Genomic DNA, 7,500 nt, shown 5'->3' with positions numbered 1-7,500 from the left:
TATTAATTACACTAAGATGTGACACTGGTTATCAGACTCAATATGCTAGCACTCACCACATTGAGAAATGATCTTCTTAGCCATAGTCGATTGTCCCTCTTCACAATGATCTCTGGTTTCCTCTGTGCTGAACTTTATATCTGTAAGACATAAATGAAACAGTGTTTCAGTGAAAAAGGGATGAGAGAATCAGAAACGATGTAACGAGTGAAACCAAAACACATCAACGCACTGAATACACAACTTATAGGAACTCAGAAAATCGGCATTGTCTTTAGCATGGAGAAACGAACAGTGGTGGTGAATCATTACATGATCTGGTCTTAATATCACCCTGGGGCAGGACTCCTGAACCCGTCGCACCCACGCCGTCCATATCGCCACCCATTTGCTCCGCGTCCACACTAAATCAGTCTGTGTCTCACTATTTTCCCGTCTGTCTGATAAGACAGACGCTAATTAGGCTGTGTGGAACAGAGGGAGCTCAAACCTGCTAATCAGGGCAGACAAAGAAGACAGTAGGCGCTGGATAACAATATAGAAATTTATATATAAATAAATAAATAAAAGGAGAGTCAGAAATGAGAAGAAAGTTTCTGGATAAAAACACAATTGACACTAAGTACTACCAGGGCTCCATTAGGGTTTCCAAGGCCAGTATCTCTGTCTCTCTCATGTCCCCACATTCCTTGTTAACCCTGATCCAGATTTTGCCCCACCCCGTGAACACCAACAGTAAGGGGGCAAATGAGGTGAATCGATTAACCATTCATCAGATGGACCTCAAGCCCGATTTTGCTTCATGTTTTATAGAGCTGAGCCAAGGCGTTCACCCCTACCCTGAATTATTGACTTAAAAATGTTTGTTTCATTTATCTTTAATGAGTCACGTAGAGTGTGAGGCCAACCTGACCTCAGAGACGATTTTACTGGCATCACATCAAATGAGGTTGTTTCCTGTGGAAAATTACATAAAAGAACGAGTCCTAAAGTGACCCCACCCCTAATTGGCCCCACCCATAATTGGCCTCACCAATAAGTGACCCCACCCCTAATTGGCCTCACCTCTAAGTGACCCCACCTTTAAGTGGCTTCATCCCTAATTGGCCCCATCTCTAATTGGCCCCATCCTTAAATTGTCTTTTCTAAGCCTTAAATTCTTTAACTTGAGCTACTTTGATTCATTGAATTCTCTGCTCAATCATATATAGGTCCTTATAAAAAATGAAAATAAAATTGTCACAGACCGTGAAATCAGAACATCAGACTTTTCCTTTGAAATATCAGATTTCTGGTGAAATGCAGGAAAACTGAAAACTTTATTTACTTTTTAAAATCGAAAGCCTTAATTGGACAAAGTGAAATGGCAGAGCTTGTCACATTTTTCTGGTGCTACGGAGACTCAACTCAAATGAAAACTTCACTTAGGGGATTTCCTAAACATTGTAATGAGGTGTCAGATTTGGATTTAGGCTTAATAAACAGACATTCCTGGTTATGGCTAAAACGTTTAGTTGGAATGACAAATATTGCTGTTATATTTTGGAATCTGAGGTCCCAGCGTTAGCATGTAATTAGCATGGTTTTGATGAAACAGAGAGATAAAAACAGGTTTTTAATCTCAGTGAGAGAGAATTAAGGCAAGTACTTGATGTTCAGTGTTTACCACTCAGCCATTAAGATGCAGTGCAGTTAAATGTTATTTAATAAATGCCATGAAATGCAGCATTTGTTTTCTAAAATCCATGAAATCTGTCATTTTTGAGAAACTAGGTCTGTGAAATTAACCAATTTTGTCCAGGCATTTCATAGGGCCCTAATCATACAGAATCACATGCGTTTGAGTATACCATCCACAAAAAAAATGAGTGAGCAAACATGTTCAAATGTTTGACAGTCAGACCTAGTTTCCAGCCTGTGTACTTTAAAGCATAGTGACACCTGATTTATATCAGGTCAGTTAAGGCTCACACATTTAGGGCCAGGACGAAACAGGGTTTTCAACCTTGTTCTCTGAATCTCACCATTTCCTCCATTGTGTTGGTCCTGACATCCTATCATAGTAATTTACACCGATTATGCACACATATCACACGCACTCTTACCATGATATAATCTACAGTTTATACAGCACTCTTACCATCATATAATCTACACAGTTTATACAGCACTCTTACCATGATATAATCTACACAGATTATACAGCACTCTTACCATCATATAATCTACACAGATTATACAGCACTCTTACCATCATATAATCTACACAGATTATACAGCACTCTTACCATCATATAATCTACACAGATTATACAGCACTCTTACCATCATATAATCTACACAGATTATACAGCACTCTTACCATCATATAATCTACACAGATTATACAGCACTCTTACCATGATATAATATACACAGTTTATACAATTTTATAGAAAATGATTTCCTTATCTGCTCTGCCATTCAAGAATGATGGTAGACAATGTAGTCAAGTAACCAAAAGCTACAAAGTTGAAATGGTTTTGTATCTGTTCAAGATGAAAACAGACATCAGGATATAAAAAATGTACCACACAAACTGCTTCCAGGGTGGAAAGGCTATTGTTGAACTGATGAACTGCAGTTTTGTGCTAAATATCTTGAGGACAGTGCTTGATTTAGCAAAGAGCCTTCTCTCCATTCTCCCCATTCTCTCCATTCTTTCCCACCAGAATGAAACCATAGCATAAGAGCACTGGGTCAAAAAGGCCCTCATAAGAGCATCATTGATTTCTCATAAGAGGCACACCTCAACCCGTGAGACAAGAAACCAGAGCTTTCCCTTCCCCACGTCTGTCTCTCTCTCTCTCTTTCTCTCTCTCTCTCTCTCTCTCTCTCTCTCTCTCTCTCTCTCTCTCTCTTTATACCTCTTATCCCCTCATTATGAAGATTTGAGAAGAGCTGAAATCAGGTTCCTATCGTCTCTTTCATTCTTCGTCTTTTTTCCATCTCTAGAGACATCAGCAGAAGGTTCATTGATCAGGATGACGGCAGGTCATCCTTCTACCATCTGAGAAGGGTACAGCTGCGCAAAAAATAGCCCTAGTGGAAAAAAAGCCCCACGGTAGAACTCTTCCTCCCCAATGTGGAAATGGACTGGGCTGGACTTTAAAAACTGTGATCAGAGCTCCAGAGAGTGTGTTCCCTTGATAACTGTGTTTGAAATGAACTGAGTCATGTTTCAGTGACATGTTTCTGGGTTTGTCATGTATGATGACAAATCATAAGCTTTCAGTGGGAATTGTTGAGTTTGAGACTGAGATCTCCAGCTGTGGGAATAAAGTTAAAGTGAACACTGACTTACCTTTGCTTCAAAATGTTCTTTTATAACCAGAAACCATTAGTCAAATGTCTCAGATGTTTCTGACACATTTTAAGAAATACAGACTTGGGTAAAATTCCACAATCTAGGGAAAATATCTTTATGTTTATATCTCACAGTGCCATGCATTTCGTATCATTTGTTATCATAACTAACAGTCCTAATATGTCATAACAGTGATATTAAAGGGTTATAACATCAGTATGACTGGATCTCTATGAGGGAGAGTGGCAACGTTGTGTGGGCATCAGTAATAATGGGTAAGTCCAGCCTTTCCCTGATTTGGGCCTAAAGCTTAACTCCCTGCCTATCTGAACACCCTAATATACCATTTTCAATCTCATTCTGTCACGACTGGCCCCTCCTACCATCCCTGTCGCCATGGTTACCCTGTCTCCTCTTTGTTTTGCTTTACTTTATTATTGTGGTTTCCTTCCTTAGTTTCGTGTCCTCCGCCCTCATGGGTTTCACCTGTGTCTTGTTTAGTGCTCATTAGACTGTGTATTTAATCCCAGTGTTAGCTATGTCCTGCGCCTGGTCACTGTTTGATATCCAGCCCTTGTGTGTAATTCCTAGTTCATGTTTCCTAGTCATGTGTTTATTCTAGCCTTTGTTGTTCCGAGCCTCTTTGTTTCAGCCAGTTTAGTTTCCTTTTGGTTAGCTGTGCATTCCTGGACTCTATGTGTCAGCTCTTTGATCCCGGACTGTTCTAACGATTGCAACTCCTGATAAAACTGACTGTTTTCTGCACACACATCTGCCTCCTAATGGCTCACCCTCACACTTCCCCTCGATTAGACCCGAACACACGCCTCACTCACCTTTGGCCATGAAATGATCCGTGCCTTGTCATGCTGGATGACAACAGAGCGATTAATGCCACCATTATGCCAATTAATCCCATCATTATGACAAATAATCCCCTCATTATTCAGTTAGTGATTGTGAATGCTCCGATGAAGGGAGAATTCCAGGAGGCATGTGGAATTATGTGCACATGTGTGTGTGGGTGCAAGTGCGTATGTGTGTGTGAGTGTGTGAGTGTGTGTGTGTGTGTGTGTGTGTGTGTGTGTGTGTGTGTGTGAGGGCTAGAAGATTCAGGGGTGAGTTAACACCCACAGAAACTGCCTGATCAATGTATACATGCCAGAGACATCACAGAGGCACAAAGCCCACAGGCTGCAGCTGGAGATGAAGGGTTAACCGCTGAATGGGACCAGTCAGCAGACATGACGCCCTAATGGGGAAGAAGCGTTTGGTTAATAGGAGGTGACGTTTCAGGGGCAGGTCCTCCCTGCTCCACCAGGCCCTGGCAGCATGCTTAGTTAGAGCGGGTCACATTGGAATGTGGAGGTGTGGGGCCACATCAGGTCTGGGCTGAGCTACAGGGCTGGCAGGCAGACTGCTGGGAGAGGCAGAAATGTGCAGCACACCAGGAGAAGCAGCCACAAGAAGCTTGTTTCACCTGGGGGAGGGGTGGTATCAGCGGCCTTTCTTCTCCAGCCTTCTCTCCTCCATCCGCAAGTGTTTCATTCATTCATTCATTCATTCATTCATTCATTCATTCATTCATTCATTTATTATTTCTTTCATTCAATATATTTTAAATCGGCAATTTGTTTTTCTTCCTTTTTCTTCTTTTTCTTCAACATCTTCATACCCTCTGTCTTTCATCTTCTTTCTCACATTCTCTCTCCCTCCCTCTCTCTCCTCTACCCCACATCTCCATAATAATTAGATGAGGACCCGTGCACAGACACATCTGACGTCTCCTTCTATTATCACCGAGAGCTGTGGGTTCCTGGGGGCCCCGGGGCACCACATACCGCAGCTCCACAGGCCTTGCAAAAGGTCAAAACAAACACAAAGCACCTCATCCAAACCCAGTACATTAACCAGGCAGGATGGAGCTTGTACAACACAGTCTTGTGAGAGACAGTGTGGACCATAATTAGCTCACCATGGAATAGATTTAATAACCATTCTGTCATAATTAAAACAAATAGCTTTTCCAAAATCCAATATATAATTTTCTTAAAAGTATAATTTTGAATCATCTCAGAAGAGTGTTTGGTCCTTATCTGGAGTGGTTGGTCCTGATCTGGAGTGGTTGGTCCAGGTCTGGAGTGTTTGGTCCTGATCTGGAGTGGTTGGTCCTGGTCTGGAGTGTTTGATCCTGATCTGGAGTGGTTGGTCCTGATCTGGAGTGGTTGGTCCAGGTCTGGAGTGTTTGGTCCTGATCTGGAGTGTTTGATTCTGGTCTGGAGTGGTTGGTCCAGGTCTGGAGTGTTTGGTCCTGATCTGGAGTGGTTGGTCCAGGTCTGGAGTGTTTGATTCTGATCTGGAGTGTTTGGTCCTGATCTGGAGTGGTTGGTCCTGATCTGGAGTGTTTGATTCTGGTCTGGAGTGGTTGGTCCAGGTCTGGAGTGTTTGGTCCTGATCTGGAGTGGTTGGTCCTGGTCTGGAGTGTTTGGTCCTGATCTGGAGTGGTTGGTCCAGGTCTGGAGTGTTTGGTCCTGATCTGGAGTGGTTGGTCCAGGTCTGGAGTGTTTGGTCCTGATCTGGAGTGGTTGGTCCTGGTCTGGAGTGTTTGGTCCTGATCTGGAGTGGTTGGTCCAGGTCTGGAGTGTTTGGTCCTGATCTGGAGTGTTTGATTCTGGTCTGGAGTGGTTGGTCCAGGTCTGGAGTGTTTGGTCCTGATCTGGAGTGGTTGGTCCAGGTCTGGAGTGTTTGATTCTGATCTGGAGTGTTTGGTCCTGATCTTGAGTGGTTGGTCCTGATCTGGAGTGGTTGGTCCAGGTCTGGAGTGTTTGGTCCTGATCTGGAGTGGTTGGTCCTGGTCTGGAGTGTTTGGTCCTGATCTGGAGTGGTTGGTCCTGTCTGGAGTGTTTGGTCCTGATCTGGAGTGGTTGGTCCAGGTCTGGAGTGTTTGATTCTGATCTGGAGTGTTTGGTCCTGATCTGGAGTGGTTGGTCCTGATCTGGAGTGTTTGATTCTGGTCTGGAGTGGTTGGTCCAGGTCTGGAGTGTTTGGTCCTGATCTGGAGTGGTTGGTCCAGGTCTGGAGTGTTTGATTCTGATCTGGAGTGTTTGGTCCTGATCTTGAGTGGTTGGTCCTGATCTGGAGTGGTTGGTCCAGGTCTGGAGTGGTTGGTTCTGGGCTCCTGTCATGCCTGCTTGGGCCATGATGCAGCTGAGCTGGTGGGCTGAGTGTTGCTTTGCTCTGGAGCCTAACTTGTGTTCAGCAGATGAGGATACGAGTGAAATGGGCTCGTTAAGGGGAAGAGTAACCCAGGTGAAAAGGGGAGGAAATATTGTGTGAATTCTGTATGGTGGAGCTTGTTTGTTAAACTACATTTAATCTGCTTGACTCCTGGAGTGACTTCTCCAGATTAGCGCATCATTTTCAAGCACCGCCCGCCTACGGGTTCGGCAGAAAGAGACTTTATTTTACATCACTTTCTACTCATTTCTCTCTCTTCATTTTTCTGAACATAATGATAAGCCTCTTTACCCTTTGTGCTTATTGTTTAACTACATAAAGCGCAACAGAGAAGAGAAACTTGGGACCAAGGAAAAAATGACCACATGTGCTCAAGCAGGAGTGACTAGATTGGAAGATTTTAAAACTCACTCTTTCAAAGACATGCTGCCCTATATCTGGTAGTTTAGCTCATTAGGTAATAGTAATAGTAATTAATTTATTACTTCTATCAATAGTCATTGATTGATTGCTTAATTGATTGCTTAGCAATGCTACCATATATTATGTTAATTCTCTTATACAAGTAATTCAATATTTAATATTTCTTTTGAAAACTTTTATCATCAAAGGGACATGGGTAGGGATTTGTCATGGCCAGAGATGATGAATAGGTCATAAGTTATTTTGGTTATTAACATGAGTTTGATTTAGAAGTAAAACATGTGTGCAGCTTTGCCCTTTTGCTTTGTCAGCAAAACAAAATAGTTTTTGATGGACATTTGTATTCAACACCCAGAGAGTACATAACTATTTATGCACTGTTTCTAATATTTTATATGAACTTTCAGACATGGTGCTGCCTTAACTGACATGACACCAAATCAGTGAGTTATTTTGGGAGGCTACAGGTTGTGGTCCAGCAGAACAGTGACATA

The 7,500-nt window shown here is 42.6% G+C and overlaps 1 protein-coding gene across 6 annotated transcripts in view; it reads right to left on the bottom strand.

Annotated features, from left to right (window-relative positions):
* Positions 1-7,500, bottom strand: part of lingo2 (leucine rich repeat and Ig domain containing 2) — a 209,197-nt gene that overhangs the window by 81,331 nt on the left and 120,366 nt on the right. For 5 of the 6 annotated variants that reach the window (XM_081698952.1, XM_035532440.2, XM_081698953.1 and 2 more), the window contains one exon: positions 57-140. The gene's annotated coding sequence lies outside the window, so the exon portion shown is untranslated. Of the gene's footprint in view, positions 1-56; positions 141-4,826; positions 5,531-7,500 lie in introns of those variants that run through there. The other variant, XM_081698955.1, reaches the window with a different exon arrangement.

This window comes from Electrophorus electricus, chromosome 16 (genome assembly GCF_041902795.1).
Source record: "Electrophorus electricus isolate QZ-2024a chromosome 16, ASM4190279v1, whole genome shotgun sequence".
NCBI classification, from domain to species: Eukaryota; Metazoa; Chordata; class Actinopteri; order Gymnotiformes; family Gymnotidae; genus Electrophorus; species Electrophorus electricus.
This window is presented reverse-complemented; position numbering and strand designations above follow the sequence as displayed.